The sequence below is a fragment of the Eumetopias jubatus genome, unplaced genomic scaffold, assembly GCF_037043125.1.
Source record: "Eumetopias jubatus isolate StellerSeaLion01/CBP00866 unplaced genomic scaffold, mEumJub1_p1.0 scaffold_9, whole genome shotgun sequence".
NCBI classification, from domain to species: domain Eukaryota; kingdom Metazoa; phylum Chordata; class Mammalia; order Carnivora; family Otariidae; genus Eumetopias; species Eumetopias jubatus.
The window spans coordinates 20,740,258-20,762,266 of NW_028274815.1; positions in this window are offsets into that span (position 1 = coordinate 20,740,258).

Consider the following 22,009-nt stretch of genomic DNA (forward strand, 5'->3'; position numbering starts at 1 on the left):
GCCAGCGCCCCAGGGAGTAGGAGCAGAGTTGTCCCCCAAAGCAAGGGGTGCTGGGCAGACACCCTGCACGTCCCCCCATGCCTGCCCAGCATCCACGCGGACCTTCTTTCCTCGTGTACGCGCTTTCAAAATGCTCTGGCTATCTGATGGAGATGGTGGTTGCACAACATTGCAAATGCGCCACCCGCCACTGAATTGTACATTTTTACATGATTAATGTCATGGGAATTTCACCTCAATAAAAGAGATATTTTTAAGATGTTCTTACTAAAATGAAGAGCCCACGCCATCTACAACTAAAAATGCACTTGATCTCCTTCCCAAAGGAAGATGATCCAAGTATGACCAGCTCTAAAATCAGGATCTCTGAGTAATGTGCATTTCTCTCAATGAGGTGGATGTGGCTTCTTATCTATCACGGTGGCGAAATTATAAATGTAACTACCCCAAAACGCCGAGTCCATGACGGCAGAGAGAAAACAGATGATCCACCGTAAGGACTGGCTTCGCAAAAGAGGAGAAGGGGAAGATCCTTTGGGGGTTGCCAGCCCACGGCCTACACCACACCCTGCTGGCTGGGCTGCCAGGGCTCACTCCTCCACGGGGGAGCCTGGGCCTGGTCCTGAGAGAATCTCCCCAGTTCACTGTCCTCCATGGCTGTGCCTGAGGGCCCACAGGGAAGAAGTCTCCTTTGTGGAGGGCCAGCTTCCTGGTGGCACGGTCACATCTTCCTGGGGATTCCTTCAGAGCTTGAGCCATCCCTAGGTCTGGGGATTTGATATCACTTCTGTAAAGCCTTAGCCAGCTGCCCGTCAGCTCATTCTCTGGGAACTCCATGGACCAGCAACCAGCCCCCCGAAGGCCCCACTCCCACAGCAACTGTCACGAACCTCCCCCATTTCTAGATGCTGGTTTGGCCCCTTCCCCGGAGACACCTCAGCCTCTACCTCTCACTCCAACATGAGCCTCACACTGTGCTTTGACAGACATAAAAATATAGATGTAAAATATGTGTGTGTGTATATGCATGTCTGTCTGTGTCTCTACAGATGGATTCCCTTTTTCTGTCCACGGAGAGCGCCTACAGGCAATGTAAACTCCCCAGCAATGAGCACACCTCGTGTCCAGATCTTAGTTTCTAAATACCATTCTTTACTGAAAGGAACTGCGCCTTTTTGGAGGAATGGCAAATTCCAGAGTGGGGCCAAGCAAGGAACACGATGAGCCGAGAACATGTCACACTGAAAAGTAAGGAAGTGCTCAAAGAATAATGGGGTACAGGGGAGGGGCTCCCACTGGCAAAATATGGGAAAATTTGAGCATCAGAATCACAATGATACCAACAGATTACAACCCACCAAATAAAATAGGAATCTAGGAGTCCACACTGCTAGAAATAAATGAACAAATTGCAAGCTTAATGAGGAACAGGATATTTACATAGTCTCAAAATACTTCCCAACAAAATACTGACTAATTACAAAGGGAAAAAGAGTGACTTTACAATGGAAAAATCTGAAACACATCCCTTTCATCAAGTGATTAAAGTTATCATCAGTAATGAGCCAAATTGAAATGGTATGCCACCTAACAGGAAGCCGTGACAACTGCATGGCATCATTTCTATGATATTCCAGCCCAAGATGCATCACCTGAATCTAATCTTGAGGAGACATCAGACAAACCCTATCTTCATCCATTGGGCTGCTATGACAAAGTACCAGAGGCTGGTGGCTTATAAACAACAAACATTCAGGGGCGCCTGGGTGGCTCAGTCAGTGAAGCATCTGCCTTCGGCTCAGGTCATGATCCCAGGGTCCTGGGATCGAGTCCCGCATCGGGCTCCCTGCTCGGCGGGGAGTCTGCTTCTCCCTCTCCCACTCCCCCTGCTTGTGTTCCCTCTCTCACTGTGTCTCTCTCTGTCAAATAAATAAAATCTTTAAAAAACAAACAAACAAAAACAACAAACATTCACTTCTCACAGTTCTGGGTTCTGAAAAGTCCAAGATCGTCACACCAGCGGATCTGATGTTTGATGAGGACTTCCTGGTTCATGGACAGCCATCTTTTCTCTGTGTCCTCACAGGGTGGGAGGGACAAGCTAGCACCCTGGGGTCTCTTTTATATGGACTTTAATCCCAATCATGAGGGCAGAGCCTTCCAAAGCCCTACCTCCTAATGCCATCACCTTGGGCATTAGGTTTCAACATATGAATTTTGAGAGGACACAAACACCAGACCACAGCAAACCCAAAACAAGGGATATTCTACAGAATAACTGACTTCTTGTATTTTTCAAGAATATCAAGGTCATGGGCGCCTGGGTGGCTCAGTCGTTAAGCATCTGCCTTCAGCTCAGGTCATGATCCCAGGGTCCTGGGATCGAGTCCCGCATCGGGCTCCCTGCTCGGCGGGAAGCCTGCTTCTCCCTCTCCCACTCCCCCTGCTTGTGTTCCCTCTCTCGCTGTGTCTCTCTCTGTCAAATAAAAAATAAAATCTTTAAAAAAAAAAAAGAATATCAAGGTCATGAAAGTCAATGACAGATTGAGGAACTGTTCCAGATCAAAGGAAACTTAACACATGACAAATATGTGATTCTGGGGGTGCCTGGGTGGCTCAGTTGGTTAAGCAACTGCCTTTGGCTCAGGTCATGATCCTGGAGTCCTGTGTCGAGTCCCACATCGGGCTCCCTGCTCAGCAAGGAGTCTGCTTCTCCCTCTGACCCTCCCCCTTCTCATGTGCTCTCTCTCTCTCTCTCTCTCTCTCTCTCTCAAATAAATAAATAAAATCTTAAAAAATATATTTTTTAAATAAATAAATAAATAAATATGTGATTCCGGATCAAATCTTTTTGCTCTAAAGGATGTTATTGGAACAATAGGAGAAACTTGAATGGGGTCTGAGGGTAGATGGTAGTAATGGGGCAGTGTTACTTTCCTGATGTTGATGTTTATGCTGTAATTGTGAAAGAGAATGTCCTTATTGGAAAAGAAATATATACAACACTAAAGTTTCCTGGAAGTGATTGGGCATCATGTTGACACAGTGATAAAAAGTTTAGAGAAGGGGCGCCTGGGTGGCTCAGTCAGTTAAATGTCCGACTCTTGATTTTGGCTCAGGACATGATCTCTTGGTCATGATCTCAAGATCATGAGCTTGAGCCCCACATGAATCTGCTTGGGATTCTCTCCCTCTCTCTCTGCTCCTTCCCCGCTCATGCTCTCTAAATACATACATACATACATAAATACATAAAATCTTTAAAAAAAAAGTTTAGTGGGGGGTGGGGGGATGGGTTAGCCTGGTGATGGGTATTAGGGAGGGCACGTTCTGCGTGGAGCACTGGGTGTTATGCACAAACAATGAATCATGGAACACTACATCAAAAACTAATGATGTAATGTATGGTGACTAACATAACAATAAAAAATTTAAAGAAAAAAGGTTTAGAGAAAACGAAGTTCTTTTACTGTATTTGCATCTTTTCTGTAAGTTTAAGACTGCTGTTAAATAAGTTTTTAAAAATTACCCCCAGGGGTTGTAGCATTTTGCCTTCCCACCAGGGCTATGTATGAAAAGGTGTGTTGCCAGTTGAGTATGTTGTTAAACTCTTGGATGTTTGCCCATCTGATAGGTGAGCAGTGCTCTCTCACCACACATTTTGTCTCGCATTTCTTTCATTTTGAGGAGGCTGACCATCTTTTCATAGGTTTAAGGGCCATTTGCATTTATAAACTGAAAACGATCTGTTTATTTTTGACCCTATTTCTATCAGGCCGTGGATCTCTTTCTTCTTGATTTTTATGACCTCTCCATAAATCAAGGGGGGTTATCCCTTTGTGATATAAGCCAACAATTACTTTTGTACCGTGTATTCTATGCCTAGCATTGTGCCAAGGACCCTGGTGCGATGCTTTCTGTCTGTGAGGCGTAATCACATGACACAATGCAGACCAATGTTAGCCAGTGAATCATGAACTAAACTGTGGAGCTCAGGGGTGCCTGGGAGGCTCAGTCAGTTGAGCGTCCCAACTCTTTTTTTTTTTCAAGATTTTATTTATTTATTTATTTGAGAGAGAGAGAAACAGCATGAGAGGAGAGTGGGTCAGAGGGAGAAGCAGACTCCCCGCTGAGCAGGGAGCCCAATGCGGGACTCGAGCCCGGGACTCCAGGATCATGACCTGAGCCGAAGGCAGTCTCTTAACCAACTGAGCCACCCAGGCGCCCCAATTGAGCGTCCAACTCTTGATTTCGGCTCTGGTCATGATCTCAGGGTAGTGGGATCGAGCCCCATGTCGGGGTCCCTCCTCAGTAAGGAGTCTGCTTGAGGATTCTCTCCTTCTGCCTGTCCCCCCTCCTTTCTCTCTCTCTCTCAAAAAAAAAATAATAAAAATAAAATGTAAATTGTGGAGCTCAAACAAGAAGGGATTGAGGCTGGCATGAGGGTCTCAGGAAACAGACCTAAGCCAGAGCTGAAAGCTTGGTTGGGATTTGGTAGGTGAGGGCATCAGGGCTGAGAGGGAAATATTTGGGGAGGCACAGGGAGGGCAAGAACGTGATGCCCAGGGTCACTCCCCCTCAGTCTCTCTCCCTCTGCTGCTGGCCTGCACCCTCAGACTCAGTGACCCTGCCTTATGGAACTTTCCTGACTCTGCTGCAGCTTCCCCTCACCCAAGTCCTCCCCACCCCTTCCTTTCATTGCTTCTCCGGAGGGAAGAGGGAAGGAGCTACCACCTGCTGAATTGGGTCTCATGGGCTCAGGGAAGCTGCTGAGCAACCCCACAGCCCACCTGGCTCTTTGTGGGGCATGTAATTCAATGTCAAGATAAAAGACTGGAAGCCTGTGGTTTGTGTCAGATACAAACATTTTTGTGAGTAAAAACCAGTGATGTTTTTTCATTCATGTTCTTTTATTAGTAATGTACCTTCCAGGCTTTCAGTTCCATGCAACTCAATAAAAGGGGTATCTTTTTAAATTTATTTTTATTTTTATTTTTTTTAGATTTTATTTATTTATTTGACAGAGAGAGACACAGCGAGAGAGGGAACACAAGCAGGGGGAGTGGGAGAGGGAGAAGCAGACTTCCCTGTGGAGCAGGGAGCCCGATGTGGGGCTCGATCCCAGGACCCTGGGACCATGACCTGAGCCGAAGGCAGACGCCCAACGACTGAGCCACCCAGGTGCCCCTAGGGGTATCTTTTTTTAATTAAACTTTTTTGCAGATTTTTTTTTCTTTTTTTTTTTTTAAGTAAGCTCTATGCCCAACATGGGGCTTGGCTTAAACTCACTACTCTGAGATCAAGAGTCACGTTGACACTGACAACGGTATCTACCAACTCTACTGGACTGAGCCAGCCAGGCGCCCCTTTTTGGAGATAATTTTAGATTCATGTGCAGTTGTAAGAACTACAGAAAAATCCTCTGTACCCTTTACCAGTACCCCCCCAACCCCGTGATAAATTCAACACTTAAATGTCATATCCCAATCAGGATATTGACATTGACGCCATCAAGGTACAGAATATTGCCGTCCCCTTTTACAGTCTCACCCACCTCCTCTGTGCCTCTCCCTAACCCTGGGCAATACGAATCTGTTCTCCATTTCTACAGTTTTCTCATTTCAATGATGTTACATAAATGGAGTCAGACCTTTTGGGATTGGCTTTTTTTCACCCAACATAAGTCTCTGGAGATTCATCCAGGTTGCTGCATGTGTCCATAGTACCTTTTTTTTATTGCTGGGGGGAATTCCACGGTACAGATGTGCCACAGTTTAACCATGCACTTGTTGAAGGACATCTGGGGCCTTTCCAGTTTCTAGCTTCACGTTAGAAACCTGAGGCCAGGGAGACAAACCCAGCTGCACACAGGCAGAATATGATAGAACCGGCATTCAGACCCTGGTCCAGCCACTAGAGTCAAGTGGGGATATGGGTGGGAAACATCAGGCAAGTTCAACGGGAAAGAATGTGGAGACTCGGGAGCGAGTGATGATCTGATGTCTTGGGGATCATGTTTAAGGAAGGCGAGTCTGCTTTGGAAGGAGGCAGCTCAGAGACGAGATGTGTGCTCAGTTCCAGCAGGAGGTATGGGCAAGCCATCAGCCTCCTTCCAAAAGGAACATCTATTGCTGACTGGAAACAGAGATGACGGGAAGGGACATATTCACTGGTTTGGGTTGTTATAGTAACATCCAGATAAAATATATATTCAGGGGCCGGAGGAGAAATGGAACTGAATGCAGATGAGCTGATGGAATGACTGGAAGAGCACCCGCTATATGCATGGTACTTACCCGTTACTGAAGCCGTGAGTAGATGGGCTCTCCCTGAGGCGTGTGGAGACCAGAGACACTGGGGTAGACCTCAGCCTGGGGCGGAAGAGATGACAGGGAAGGAGAGAGAAGGAGGCTCAGGAAGGCAAGGGGAGAACCAGATGAGTAAACAAAGGCCAAGGACATAAGGGCTGGTGGGGCAACGGGGTCAAGGACAAATGGGTATATCTGTTATCTATCACTGCGTAACAAACTAACCCAAACCTTGGCGGCTTAAACAGCAACATTCGCTATCTCACAGATTCTGTGTGTCAGAAATCTGGGGGTGGCTCCAGCCATCTCCAGATTTGATGGGGAAGGATCCATTTCCAAGCTTACTCGTGCGCTAGTTCTTAACGGGATTCCGTTCCTCGTGGGTTGTCGGACTGAGGCCTTCTATTCAGTGCTGGCTGAAGGCTGCAAGTGGCCCTCAGTTCCCTGCCATGTGGCCTCTCCACAGGGCAGCTCACAAGATGGCAGCCGCCTTCGTCAGAGTGGCAAGCCTGAGAGAGGGAGACGGTGTCCGGGCAGGAGAGAAGTGACAGACTTCTGTATCAGCGTCTTAGAAGTTTTTGTCCTACTCTTTGTAAACAGCACGTCACCAGGACCAGCCCACACTCAAGGGGAAAGGCATATACAAGGGTCTGAATCCCAGGAAACCATTTTAGCTGCCTACTACAGGAAGCAAAGACAAGGGGGCTGCATTTGACCCAAGACCGACCCAGGTAGCCCCTGAGAGGACAGCGTCAGGAGAGTGTAAGGGGCAGGGGACAGAATGGAGGGAGACCAGCGCTGATGCCCAATTCCCAGCTGCCCCCAGCATGTCGGGGGACATGGACAAACTCACGGCCTCCACCCCAGTTCCCAGAAGATCCCAACGCAGCTGTCTGCCCAGTCTGCTTCCTCTCCCGCCCCCCAAGCAGAGCAGGGCCACACAAGCAGACAGGGCCTGGCCTCCCATCTCCATTTCACCAGCTGAAACCAACTCCGTTTCTCCAGTGAGAGACAGGATCCCCCTCAGGGGCTGGGAGGACAGGAACAGATTCCATAGCCCTTTGCCCACTCCAGGACTGGCGGCCAGCCAGCTGACGCACCAGGAGCAACCACCTGTCCCATCAGCAGACGCGTCCCCCCTTCCCCTGCTGAGCCTGGCCAGCAACCTGGGCCTGTCTCCCTGTTCCTCCTCCAGCCCAGATGCCAGGGGTCCACTTGTGGGAGGGACACACAGAAAGACGGGGAAGTGCTGGGAAGGTGGGGACCAGGGCCTTCCCACCAGGAGCTGGCACCCCCTGGGAACCCGTGCAGGGGAACACAGGAAGCCAGAAGCGGAATGGAGGGGAAATCCTTCAGGGACGAAGCTGGGGCTGGACACAGTCTTTTCCAAGAGTGCATAGGGGAGAGCCTCAGATGCAAATCACAGTCCCTGGGCTGGACGTGCAGGAAATGTGACTATTTGGGGGAGCTGCCTTTGGGACAAGGGGCATATGGCAGCCAGAATAATGATCCCCAAAGATGTCCACACCATAATTCCTGGAACCTGTGGATATGTTAGGTCACATGGCAAGGGGAGTTAAGGTCGCTAATCAGCCCAGCTGGAGATGGGGAGATCGCCTGGATTATCCTGGGTGAGGGGGTTCGGTGTAATCACAGTGGGCCTTCGAAGTAGGGGAGGAGACAGAAGAGGCAGCTTCACAGGGACAAGTTCTGAGGACATGACCCACCACTGCCGGCTTTGAAGGAGGAGGAAGGGGCCATGAGCCAAGGGCTATGGGCAGCCTCTGGAAGCTGGCAAAGGCAAGGACATGGGTTCTCCCTTAGGCTTTCAGAAAGGACCCCAGCCCCACAGACACCCCTTCCTTGTTCTTGCTCCTCTGCTCCAGGCTGGGGCCTGAGCCCAGGGAGCCAGAGCAGCGTGGTCTAGGGCTTGAGAGATCTGCAGCAACCCTAGTGCTGCCTCTAACTTGCTCTTTGACCCACGAAGACATTAGTTTTCTGAAACATGGGCTTTGGCAACAGGCCCCAATGCCCCCCACTCTCCCCTCCCACACCTGGGGTGGTTGAGTCCAGACCGCACGTGGGGGTGCTCAAGGGCTGCAAGAATGCACTTTAGGACTCAGGACCCCCCCCAGCCCCCCAGGTCTGCCCCTCTTCTGCACATCTATTCCTTTTTTAACCAAACAGAGGACCAGCGCCGGGAGGAGAGAAATGATCCCGGAATACTCGGCAGGGAACATGGAGAGCAAAACCCCTTGTAAACAAAGGAGGGGGTGGTGGCCCAGAAAAGTCCGTGTTTCCCAGGCCCACGCAGGGAGCTGGGGAGAGCACGGAACTCAGGCTGGACTCCTCGGAAGGCGTTTCCCCAGGCCAGGGGGGGGTCTCGCTCCCCAGAGCTCTAGTCCCAGGACGGGCACCCAGCAAGCACTCCACAATCGTCAGCAGACAGCACTTTGATTTGTTTATTTCTAAAGCAAGTCTAGTATGTTTCCATCGCAGTCTAATGAGCATGCAGTGTGATATTAGTTTCAGGTGTCCTAACAGTACCTTTATTAATTGCCTTTCCACCTCTCTCTGTCCCCTGTCTCAGGAGGTGAGAGAGGAATACGGAAAAGGCCCTCAACAGGGCCCAGTGTTTACAACGGGACTCTCCTTAGATCCTAATCACAAACCTGAAGGCACTGGGCCAGAGACCGTTAGCCAGTGTGAAGGCTGGGGCCACGAGGCCCAGAGAGGTCTCCTAGCAAGTCAGCGGCCAGCAGGACCAGAGCTAGACTCCTCGCCACACTCGGTGCCCACGTGGAGGGTCCCAGAGGGCCCCCGGCCACTCTGAGCTCGGGAGGGTGGCCGAGGTAGTGGACACAGCTCGCTGGCTCACCTGTGGCCATGCCACATGTGGGGCTTTGGGCTCACAGTTCTGTCCCTGGGCAGCCCTCACCCTAGCCCTGCCCTGCAGTACCCCGCACCCCCTGCCCAAAGGGTCCCGGGTTCCCAGCATGCAAGGAGTGTTCAGAAAACCTGCCTACCCCTACACATCCTGAAATTTCTTTACTTGGAGACCAGCCACTCCTTTGATTCCACCATTAATGAATTCCCAGGCGCTGAATGTGACCTGTGGCCCTGTTCCTATCGGAGGCCCCGGGCAGGCAGGAGAGGAGTGGAGAGGGGGAAAGGGGCCTGGGAGAGGGGAAAGGAGAAGCTGGGCATGGGAGCCGATTTTTCTGACCAAAACTGGGGTTAGCGTGTTCCTGGGGACAAAGTAGCCAGGAGGAGATTGGAACGAGGAGGAGAAATAAAGGCCAGAGGTTAAGCTACACCAAAGAGGGAAAAGCTAAGCTTTGGTTCTTCTCAGGGGTCCCAGCAGCACCTGCCTCCATTCCCACCCCCCCCCGCCCCCCCAGCACAGGCTACTTTACGTGATGCCTAGAGACTGGCCTAGGGATTGACAGGAATGGCCTGTCTTAGGTCCTGGGTTGGCTGTTGTCTCTGCTAGGGCAAACTTGGGTCCCCAGGAAGCAAGTCTTCCCTCACCACTATGGGACAGAGTGGTTCCCCTGCCAACCCCCATGGAGCCCTGACTCAGCGGATTTCCCAGATTTGGTAACTGGCCTAGACCCTCCCTTCCCAGCAGCCAGCAGTGAGCAGGGCTCATGGAGTTGCCCTCTCCCCGCCCCCACCCCAGACCGGACACATCATCTCGGAGTTTCCAGCACCAGTTTCTTCAGAAACCTCGAGCTTCTTCCTTGCCCGCCTGGGAAAGGCCTGGGTCCTTATTTCCCAGCTCTCTCAATCCCTCTGGTACGGATCAGACCAGGGGCTCATCTCCCTCCTCAGGTGATTTTGGCGGTGCACCTTAGCCTGTCTGTTCTATCTTTATAGACTCCCACTTTTTTTTTGGCCACAGGCAAGAAAAGCAGGACCAGGTGGTAGAAGAAGAGCCTAAAGGGATATTCTTGTTCGTATAAAATTAATATGTGACATTCAAATGATACATATGTTTTTAAACCAAATTTCTTGGGCTTTTGCGAGGACGTTGCTGTTCTGGTCAGAAATCTAACATGACACATAACAGGTGCTCAATAAAAGGTCCTCTTCCCCACACTTTTACCCTCCCTGACCTTCCTCATATTGGGGGCTCCTGAGAGCATCTGGACTTCCCGGATGTCGGGCTGCCCTCCTTCCGGAACAAACCTCTCCTGCAGAGGAGGGCAGGCAGCACCAAGGGGTTGTCCTGGGGGCCACTGAGCGACACAAGGGAAAAATCCACCTTGAGCCAAGCAAGTCTTCCGTGTCCTGCAGGTATACTCCTCAGCCCTTCTTTCAAATTAGGAATAAAGGTGCACCTGGTTGGCTCAGTTGGAAGAGCATGCAACTCTTGATCTTGGGTGGTAAGTTTGAGCCCCATGTTGGGTGTAGAGATTACTTACATAAATAAACTTTCCAAATAAATAAATAAATAAATAAATAAAATTTTAAAAAATCAGGAATAAGGAATATGAAATGAATGGTGATTATTTTAGCTCCAACGGGGTGAGGGAGAGCAGGGCTGACGGTCACCCAGTCAGGCCCATTCAGAGAGGGGGACCTGCAGGTCTGGGTGCAGTGCCAGCAGCCTGGGCTCTCCAGGCCACTAGCTGGAAGCCCCCCCCCCACCTCCCCCACTGACTAGGGACCAGAGAAAGACTGCCACCCCCTCTCCACATCCATCTGCTTAATGGAGGTTGGGCCCCAAACAGATGCCACTGAAGCATTTAAAACAACTCTTGTGTCACTTTTCCCAGAAACTCATCAAATCCATTCTTCTGGACAAGCAGGGATAATTTACAATGAAGTAGGGAAAGTTGTGGGGAAAGTCACTTGAGTAAACAAGATAAACACCGCTAGCGACAGATCCTCAGAGGTTCCCGCCTGGTGGACCCCTCAGCAGCCCCCTATGCGGTCTGACTTGGGGTGGGTGTGACGCAGTGGCCGTGGGGACCGGAGGCCCGCGTCTCGATGGGCCCCAGAGACCCAGGCGGGTCTGAATCCCTCGGCAGGCGCCGCACTTGCACTTCTCGACCTCCAGGTGGCGCTGGGCTGGTGCGGAACGTGCTGTCTGTCACCCATGTGGCGGGCGGGGCCTTGGAAAAGCTGACTTCTGATTAGTTGGGCTCAGTCTCGCTTTCTTTTCGGGTCCAGAGCAGGTTTTAGGGAGGGGCGAGAGGAAGTGTGTGTGTGTGTGTGTGTGTGTGTGTGTGTGTGTGTGTGTGTGTGTGTGTGTGTGTGTGTGTGTGTGTGTGTGTGTGTGTGTGTGTGTGTGTGTGTGTGTGTGTGTGTGTGTGTGTGTGTGTGTGTGATATTTTTTTCTTTACAGCTAAAACTGAGTTTCCATTTTTCATACTCATAAATTTACACATACCTCATAAATTTACACATCAGGGAAAATCCTTGGTCAGACCTGTTTATAACAAATACATGGTTTATTTACAAGGGAGCTAGGATTTAGGGTTTACCATGCAGACCTTCCTTTTTCATGTTTCCTTAGTCTTTGTTGTATGTGTATTAACAATATAATCGTATCTTGGGTATATTTTATTTGCACGTTTGACAACTGTGACGCTTCTACTATCTGACAGGCATTGGGTGAGGTTTTGTGGAGTCAACGTGAGCAAAACAGACCTGACCCTGCCCTCAAGGAGCTCACAGACACGATTTAGCATTCACATCCATGTCAAATTTTAACAAAACAAAACAACTCCTTGTGGCAATAAATGAGAAGTGGCTGGTGCTTTGAGAGAGAAGAAGCGTGGCGATTTGAGGAAGTGTAGTACTGAGGGCAAGCAACAGAGCCACTCCCTCGAAGAGTAGGACACCGAAGGGTAACTGATCTCATTCTAGAAGACCGGTGGGCTCCCTTGTGAAAATGAGGTAGCCAGGGAGGTGTAGAAGGAGATTTGAGGTGGTTCGGGAGATACCCTCAGGCAGCCAGGGTGGGCTACCTGGTCTTCTGTCTGGTTGGTGTGGAGGAAAGCCCTGGAAAGTGTGTAACTTCCAGAATATTCTTTTCTTGCTCCAGGCAGAAAGCTGTATTCTGGGATTAGATATGATAGGGGGACTATAAACTTTGTCACTGGAAAAGGTAGCCAATGAAGGACTGGCAAAGCAAGCATGCAAATAAGCAACACCTGGCTGTGAAACAGAGTGTGGACCTCAGGGGGAAAAGGAGGCAGGAAGGTTTTAGTCTGAGACTGGATTAGTTGCTGGGAGTGTCTGGCCTGGGTGGCCAGCAATGGTGAGACATGACCCAGAGGGTCATAAGCTGCCAGGGCAAAAGAGTTTGTCCTCAACTGGATACCTACCGGAGCAATTTCCTGCCAAGTGTAATTGTGTTTTCTCTTTGTTCCCCTAAAAAGTGGCCAATTCCTGCACATAGGGGCAGAGACTGAGAACACCGGAAAGTTCACATGCTGCCCTCCCCGCCATGTGCTCTCTAAACTTTCACCATATCATTCCCCCCGCCCCCCGCCCCGCCGGCCCCCACCCAAGCGTCTTCCACCTCCTGGCATCACACGATCATTTGTTGTCTGGCTTGTGGAGGGCAGACACCTGGTTGTTCTTTGCTGTATCCCCAGGGCCTGGAATATGTCTGGTCCCTAGTAGGCACTGTATGAATATTTGTTAAATGAACGAAGCAGATTCTTCCTCATCTGTAGAGAAGGCTCCTGTAGAGAAGGCATGTGCTGAGCGGGGATCGCCATCGAAGGATAAATTGTTCTGAGAGGCCTCTTTGCCCTGAGAGAAGGCTGGTGCGAGACTCTGGTGTTTCAGAGGCTTGAAAAGTCTGCCTCACCCACTGAGGGGGCCGCTGGTCACCAGAGAGGGGTGTGCAGGTACTTGGTGGGGGGTGGGGTGGGGTCTGGGAGCTGGTCACACTCCAAACCCCACCCTTCGACCTGAAGGTGGCCCCTCATGTGTCTGTTCAGGGGGAGATGAGCTGGTGCCCCAAGCCCTTGCGGCCCTCACTGGCCCTGGGAGACACCACTGGGGTGACTTTGAGCCACCTGGTGCCAGGCATGGCTCCGGAGCCCTCCCCAAGGCTGAGGCTCTGGAAGGGCAAGGCCCGCAGTGTCAAGCGGGTGGGGCACTTAGTGTCGGAGGAAAGAAGGAAAGGAAAAGCTATTGGTCATTTGCTATGTGCTGAGCGCTCTCCCAGACTTTTAATATAATCGTTATAACCACCACGTAGGTTGAAATGATACTCATTTTATAGATGCGGAGAATAAGGCGTGACTGAAGTCACACTCCAGAAAGCAGCAGCGTGAGGATTCGAACACAGGCATGTCTGCCCCCGCAAAGCCCACGTTTGTTCCACTCTACCCTACGGCTGCCCAAGAAAACAAGGTCAGGGGCCCAAGGAAGGCTTCCCCAGGAATAGGACCTCACCTGGGCCTCTGAGAGAGGAGGGGACAAGCTCAGAGAAGAGGGCAGGGCCCTTGCCAGTGAGGGCACTTGGGAGGAAGGATGGGGCAGAAGGAGGAGCCTTAGTGAGGGGCATGCAGGGGGTAGGCTCAGGGAGAGAAAAGGGAGAAGGTTCAAAAGGAAAAGTGAGGCCAGGTCTGGGAAGGCCGTGGGGGAAGAGGCCCAGGGCAGCCTGAGGTGGCCCAACAGGCCTGGCTGACTTGGCACCGAGTCAGAACAGAGGGCAGGACTCACGCACTTGAAGACCTCCGGGAGCTGGGCTGGTCACGTCCACGGGCAGGTGAGCTGGGGGCGCGAACAGACCCAGGGGAAGCAGGGGCACACAGGCTGCCAGGCCTGAGGGAGTTAGAGCAAGGGTCCAGGGGTCAGCCGGGGACCACACTGTCTTTCCTAGGCAGGAAGAGGACACCAGACGCTCGAGCACTGGCTCCCCTCTGCCTCTCCACGCGGTCCTTACTGTCCGCGTTCGCCTCTCCGAGTTTTTTCTACAGATGGATGCTTCTCTGCCTCATCCTAAACCACATAGTCATTAACTGCGCTGAAAAGCAGTCTTTTACCCGTATTAGTTAGGAACAGTCTACACAACAATTTGGTTCTAATTTAGGTTTCATTTCCAGGCCAATGCACTCTCTGGGTCCCCATACACCGGCCATTTGCTTGCTCAGAATCAGCACCCAATCTGCCCTTAGCACTCACTTCTAGCTCCTTCTCCCGTGCTTCGGGTTGATTGGTGTGTCTGGGGAGGTCTATACCCCTTCTGGGTGTTCCCAAGTGGGAATACCCAGTGTGGTCGCTGCCACAGAACAAAACACTGCTTCCTGTGGGCCAGGGTAATTGGACTGCTTGCCGCCTCCCCAGGAAGCCCCTGCAGGCAGGCGCCAGCTCCCATGGAGCCCGAGGACCGCCCCCCGCCTTAGGAGAGCGCACCTGGCTTCACTGCTGGAGCTTTGGGCCGGAGCGGCAGTGGGCTGGAGGAGGTCATTCAGGAAGCCAGGTGATGGGAGGTGGATTTTTTTTTTTTTTTTAATAAAAAGCAACAAAAGGGGTGCCTGGGTGGCACAGTCAGTTAAGCATCTGACTCTTGATTTCGGCTCAGATCAGGATCTCAGGGTTGTGAGATGGAGCCCCACGTTGGGCTCCATGCTCAGTGGGGAGTCTGCCTGAAATTCTCGCTCCCACGCCCACTGCCCCTCTTGCTTGTACTCTAAAATAAATAAATAAATCTTGTTTAAAAAAAGCAACAAAATAAGGGCTCCTGGGTGGCTCAGATGGTTAGACATCTGCCTTCGGCTCAGGTCATGATGCCAGGGTCCCGGGATCGAGCCCCGCATCGGGCTCCCTGCTCAGTGGGAAGCCTGCTTCTCCCTCTCCCTCTGCTGCTCTCCCTGCTTGTGCTCTGTCAAATGAACAAATAAAATCTTTTTTTTAAAAAAGGCAACAAAATAGCAATACTATTTGTAAACTTTGTTCAGATACCATCAGAGCATTTCATGGGTGTTGACTGATGGGCAGAAATTTAGTTACATTATATCCATCTATATTAAATCACTTGCACTTTAGGTATTCGTCCATAAGCACTCATTTTAGTCACTAGGAATGTTGGAGAACATAGTATTTCCTGTTGTGAGAAGACTCCCTCCTCCCTCGGGGAGCTTGCAGTCCATTCAGGAAGGCAAGAGGAGCCCATGTTAAAAAGCTCCAAGGTTCAAGGTTGTTATGTGTTGAATGAATGGAGACACAAAGCATAGAAGTCTCCAGGGAGGTGAGCTTCTGGGCTGGGTGGTTGCTGACTTCCTGAGTGTGACAACATTGAAGTGTCTCTCCTCATAGTCTTCCTCAGTTGCTTGTTTCTCTAAAACCACCTCTCCCTTCCTGCTTATAGCCCAGGGCCATCCTGGACAGTCACTACCGGGCCACCGTCACCGTGGGGTGGCCCAAAGTCATGTCTGCCAGGAACACCACAGTTTGGCATTTACCTATGCAAATTTTACATCGGCCACTGAGGAGCAAAACAGTGTGGTCCACGTAGAGATTGGGGGTGTGGGGCTTTTGCCAGTGGAGTCCCCCAGAGTGATGGCGGCCGGAGGCGCGGTGGCAGCAGCTGACTGGGGCAAAGGGGACTGTCCGTGCCTCAGCGGGGAGGTCCCTCTCTGGCCTTTCTGGCCCAGCACTCTGGGTCTGCATGGCAAAGGGGGCTGGGATGACTATGGGTGTGGATGCTTTCCCACAGGTCAGAGCTCCCCAGAAATTCAGTTGTCTCGGCTCTGATTAAAAGGGTTCTTTCTTCTCCTTGGGGCCAGAGGTTCCCTCTGGGCTGCCGCCTGGGAATGGCGGGGAGGGGTGGGTGTTCTGTGGCTGGGGCTTCAGAGGACGCAAGGACACCCCACTCAGCAGGAAAGTGCCTGCTAGTTCCAGGCCCCAGGCAGCCCCCACAGTAGCTGCCCCGGCTGCGCAGGCATGGTCGGTGGGGAGGAAGGGTGGCTGAGAGTTTTCGGCAGAACCGTTGCCATGCGGGACTTGTGGGACCAGAGTAGCCAGATAGTCTCACTTTTCCAGAGAAGCTGTAAATCTGGATTTTTCTGTGAAATCTGATGTTTCACCATTTGCAACGCATTAAATTGTTTTTAAAAACACCTCTTGGGCCAAAGAAAATGACTTAAGGCCATTCTCTGTTAACACCCTCCCGTTTAGACCCCAAACAGCAAGCAGAGCATCTACCTCTTTAGCCCAAATGATGAGGGCCCACCCCCTGTGGTGTCACACTCCTCAAAAGCGCTCCTTTCCCAAAGGGCCAAGTGGACGAACGAGACTGGGGCAGGAGCAGGTGTCAGTGCCAGCGAGGAGTCAGCCCAGTGTGGGGGTGCCCTTTCCTCTGATGCCCATGTCCTCGTGATGCCCTGCGCCCGGCCTGGCATCTGTCACGGGCGAGGCTGCGGTAGACCTCAGCAGGTGAAGTGCATGCTCTCTGGGTCACCTGCCCCAATCCTGGGCCCAAGGTGGGGAGGAGATACGGGTCATTCCAGGCCTGAGCCCAGTCTTAAACCACCCCAGGGCCAGGACCCAGGTTTGGGGTGCCATGTCTTCACCGTCTCTGTTGGGGAAGCTGAAACAGATGCCCCTCCCCTCCCTGGAAGCTCCACGGGCCCTTTGCCACTCGCCTTGCCCTTGTATTTTTAAGGTAAATCTGCAAACAGATGTATTTATTTGCTTTGTATGTGTTTTGGGTTGAGATGATTTTGTTTTGACATGCTGGTTCAAAATAAGATTGACCCTTCGGAAACTCAACTTGCTAAAGCCATCCACTCGGCTTCAGCTTGAGGGGTTTAATTGGAAACAGCTGAGGCACACCACCCGCCACCCCACAGGCCTCCAGACTGAAAGAGACCTCAGAGGAGGTGCGCTGGCTCGGAGCAGGGGACGCGTGGCTTCAAAGGCAAGAGCCAGTGAAGGGAAGTTTTATCCCAAGAGGAAGGTTTTGCTTCAAAAATAGCTTTTAATATGTGTTTTTTAAAACTGAAGACGCTGAAGGAGCTGACCAGGCATATTTAAGACCTAACATGCAGAGGAAACAGAAGAACTCACTGGAACTCTATCTAAAAGCAGCCTTGGACAGGCTGAGTGAGCACGTGAAGGAATGAGTTCACGTAAGAAGAGACACTAGATTTTCTGTTTTTTCATCTTTTCCTATCATTTGATTTACCTGTGGTTGAACCCTTCCTCCTTCCCTGATTCCCCGGGGAACTTTCCTGCACCCCGGTGTGTGGTGATTAACAAGTATCACCTTGTACTAGTATCGCCTCTTAACATATACTCTCTCCCACCTTGGGGAAAGGCACATCGTACACACACAACCAAGTGTGGATGGCAAATTAAGAACTCCATTGACCCCTCTGATTTTGCCAGCAACTTAAAAGGAGCAGAGAGGGGCGCCTGGCTGGCTCAGTTGGTGGATCTCACAGTCATGAGCTCAAACCCCATGTTGGGCATAGAGCCTACTTAAAAATAAAATAAAAATTAAATTAATAAAAAAATTTTTAATAAAAAGCAGTAGAGAGGAGGGGGATCCCCTGTGCTTGGCCAGCCCTGTCAGTTAATGAGAATGCTTTGTCATGTGGCTCAGGCCGGCGGGGTGGGGGTGGGGGGGAATGCTCACTTAGCCTAAGACCAGGCTACAGAGTGAGGCGTAGAGTGGTTAGTATGTTCTCATGGGATGTCCTTCAACACCCTGCCCTAAGGTTCAGGATGATCCTGAGCAGCAGGGCCAGTTGCCTTGATGCATATCAACAGAAGGAAGCCTGGAAGGCCGGCACATCCCTCCGTGGGGCTAACGATTAAATTCCTGTTGATTCCTAGCCCCCCACACCCCTCCCACCGGGTCTATCAGGGGTTTGGACCCCTTTTCCTCCTCCTCCCATCCCCAGGGGCCGTTGATGGAACCCGTGAGTCCTTTCAGTGTGAGGGCTGGATGTGATAGGTGGATGGAGGACCTTCCAGTCCTGCCCTGCAGAGTCAGGTGGAGGCCAAGGAGCCCCAGACGTTAGCATGGGCCCCTGTGCGTGCCACGTCCACAAGGCAGAGTGGGCCCTAGGGGAAGACCACTCAGCTTAATGGGAGCACGAGTCTTTACCTCCTTCCCTGCGTGAGAGAATACATGGAAAGAACATCACAGTGCCAGGCACAGACATCTGGCTCAGTCACTGTCAGCCAGAGAGGCAGAGCATGGTGGTTGGGAGATGCCTCTGGAGATAGCTTGCCTGGATTCAAGTCCCTGCCACTTGGTACCCCCGTGTCCCTGGGAGAAACACTTTCCTCATTCCAGCTCCCTCATCTGTGGACGGGGGCGCGGGGGGCGACAGTGCTAGTGGCTCTCGGGGGGAGTTGTGGGGATCAAGGCCCTGTGCTTAGGACGGGCCGGCCCACGTGCACACCACATCTGTGCGGATCTGTGCTCATGTCTCCACCTTCTCTTCTTGCTGGCCTGGGGTTCACGGGCCCTCCTCGGGGGAAAAACAGACTCAAGTGTCTCTGGCACGCACAGGCTGGGTTTGCACTGGCTGAGGAGCTTAGGAGAAAGCTACGCCCAGAGGAGAGGTGAACTTAGGAATTAGAGACACCACCTCGGTTAAGATTAAAAAAAATATATATATATGTATACATATATATCAGCAAATCTGGGCGACTATTTTCTTCCCGTGTGATTTTTCGAAGTAGGCAAACCAGGTTCTAGTTAAGTCAACTGATTCAACCCTTCACTTCCTTCCCTGAGCCATCTCCCTGCTCCTCCTTCCCCAAGCTTGGAATATTCTTCCTCTTCCTTGAAGTGTTGCTGGAATTCTGCCATTTCAGCAGTCTGACAGAGCAGTAAGTAGAGCTGCGGCCCAGTCAGGCCGACAGACAGGACCGTGTGCTCTTGGGCAGGTTACTTGACCTCTCTGAGCCTTGTTCTCCGAACTGATGGTCCCTACATCACAGCTTTGTTGAGTGGACGACGCTACATAAGACCCACAGACGTGAACGCACCTGGCGCACAGTAGGCATTTAACATACTCTCGTTCGCTCCTCTTTAGAGCAAAGCTCTAAGAAGCCCGCCGGGTTCGCACCACCCAGTGCCGTCAGTGGGCCTGACGTTTCCTGCCTCTTATGGAACAGCTACAACTGATTATGTGTGTAGTTATCTTGCTATTTTTTTCTGGTCTAGTATTTTCCTTCATTAACTCCCTCCTAGAAGTCTTCAAGCGGCTCTGGTGGCCGGTTTCTCGAGGCAGAGCTCCTCTCTATCTCTTCACAGCGCCCAGACAGTCGTCTCCAGACACCGGGCCTCGGGGCTGTGGTTTCTGAGTTGCTTGGGTCCCTGCCCGAAGGGAGTTCCTGTCTTGGGTGTGCCTGGCTGTGCTGAGCCTTTCTGAAGGTAGCTGTGTGTGTACAACACACCTAGAGAGTGACCTTGTGCAGGGCGCTGTCCCCCCCACCTCCCCCGAAAGAATATGCAGGTGAGGAAGGACCCAATCTCCGTCATAAAATGGGGGCAGGCAAAGACCAGTTGCGAGCTAAGTGAGGTGGGCTGTGGCAGGTCAGGGTAGGGGCCTCAGTAAACAGAAATGTCAAACAGGGCCTCCCCAACTCCACCCTAGCTTTAAACCCCACAGTTTGCAAAGTTTGGCTCCAGAGGCCTCCCAATGACCCTGATCTAACTCCCCTCCACTCTCCAGTGATGGCCGAAGGCAGCAAGATAAGAGACTCCTCGAACAAGACAACCCCCAGGGAAATTCCATCACCCCTTTTGAGGCTGCAACTCAGCTCTCAACTGCTGGGGGCAGGGTGGGACGTGGGGGCGGGGGGGGGGGGGGAGGGCGGCGCCATAAGGCCTCCGACTTCTGGGCCAAGGGCCACGCCAGGGGCTGGGGGTCCCCGAGGAAGGGCACGCAGCGCCACTTTCCAGGGGGGGGCTAATCAGGGTAAAATGTGGGGGCAAGCTGCGGCAGTAACAGGACGGGAATGAGATCCCCGAAGCCTGGGACTCAGGAGTGATAATCTCCCCGTCCTGTCCCGCCCACTGCACCCCAGAGAGAAAAGCTCCCCTCCTCCCCTGAGCTCTGCCCTTCTTCCCACCCTTTCCTCCCTCTTCTCGCCCCTCTGGTCCTCCACGCCTCCCTCACTCCACCCTGCCGTTCTGTATTCCCGTCCTTTGTCCTCCTCCTCCATGTGGGCTCCCAGGGTAGGTGGGTGACAAACGGTGACCCCAAGTGGCTGTCTAGGCAATGACGAAAGTGGGACAAATGCTGACCAGCCATCAGGGCAAGAGGGGAGCCCCCTGAGGTCCCCAGGCGGTGCGGCCTCGTTCCTCGCACTCCTGAATCTGGTTCTGAGGAGCTGGTCCAGCAGGAAGGAAGCTCAGGCTGACACCCTCGGCCACCGACAGCTGCACCCCCCGTTCCTGCCCTGTCCCAGAGCTGCTCCCCACTTCCTCTCTGCATGCCGTCCTCCTTCCAAAGGGCCGACCCCGTCAGGGAGCCCCACGGAGGCAACACCTCACAGGCCAAGGGGCCTCGGCAGGCAGGGCCTCACCCAGGCCACCATCGCCGCCGGTGGCCATCGGGCTTTGTGGAAGAGAAGCCCCACGGCCTGCTTTCTGGGGGAGCAGTAAGATGGGGGCCCTGACCAGGAGGCCTGGGATTCTGAGCAGCCGTGGGTGGGGAGGATTCCCAGAAACTCTGGACCCCGGACAGAGTTCTCCCTATTAGGGGATGGATGCCTGGTGTGCAAGAATGCCCGCCGTAGGTGGGGAGGGAGACAAAGACTAAGTGACAGAGGTCTTGGGACCTGGCCCTGGTGGAGCAGGCATGTCCCCTGAGTGGGGACCTGAATGAAAAGCCCACTGGCTACAGGCGATCTTGAGCCCTGCTGGTGTAGACATGCCCCGCCCCAGGTGCTGTGCTGAGTCTAAGGATTCACTCTGCTGAGGGGGGAAAGCCACAGCATCTGTGGCCTACAGCTGCGAGCAGAGGGCCCCCCTGTGCGTGTGCTGGTGTGCTGAGGACTCACTGTGCCCCCTGCCAAAAGCAGGGGGGCGGGGGGTGTTGTGTGTCTGCCCAGCCAACCCCCCCGCCCCCCGCAGGCCACAGGCCTACAGACTCCGGCTGGGAGGTGTGGCAACGGCCGGCACCCTAACAGGTTTCTCTGGTTGAGGACTCTGCAGGGGCTGAGGGGGATTCAGGCTCTAACTATAAATTATAATGAACTGTTACTAGCTGGCAGTGTGCCTGGGCCCCAGGGGCTGTAGACCTTTAAACTCACAGGGCACACCCTTCCTAGTCTCCTCTCCCGTTCACGGGCCTGAAGACCAACACTTCCACGTGACCAGAACCGCTCTGAGCAGTGACCATTTCCCTTCCCCTGTGGCCTGTCCCATCTGTGCCCACTGTCCCCAGTCCGATAGGCTCCAGAGGGCAGTGCAGACCCACCAAGCCCATCCCCACCCCCTAGTTATGAACTCAGACCAACCTTAACCCTGAAGAGGGGGCCTGGTGCTCAGCACACAGAGCTCCTAAGTATCTTCTCGATTGAATGACGGTCCCACTCCAAACTACTTGTCCCCCATTTTTTTTTTTTTTTTGGTAAACTCTATGCCCAATCTGGGGCTTGAACTCATGATCCCGAGATCAAGAGTCACATGCTCCACTGACTGAGCCAGCCAGGTGCCCCTACCTGTCCCTTCTTAATGTCTACCTTTAGCAGTGCCAGGC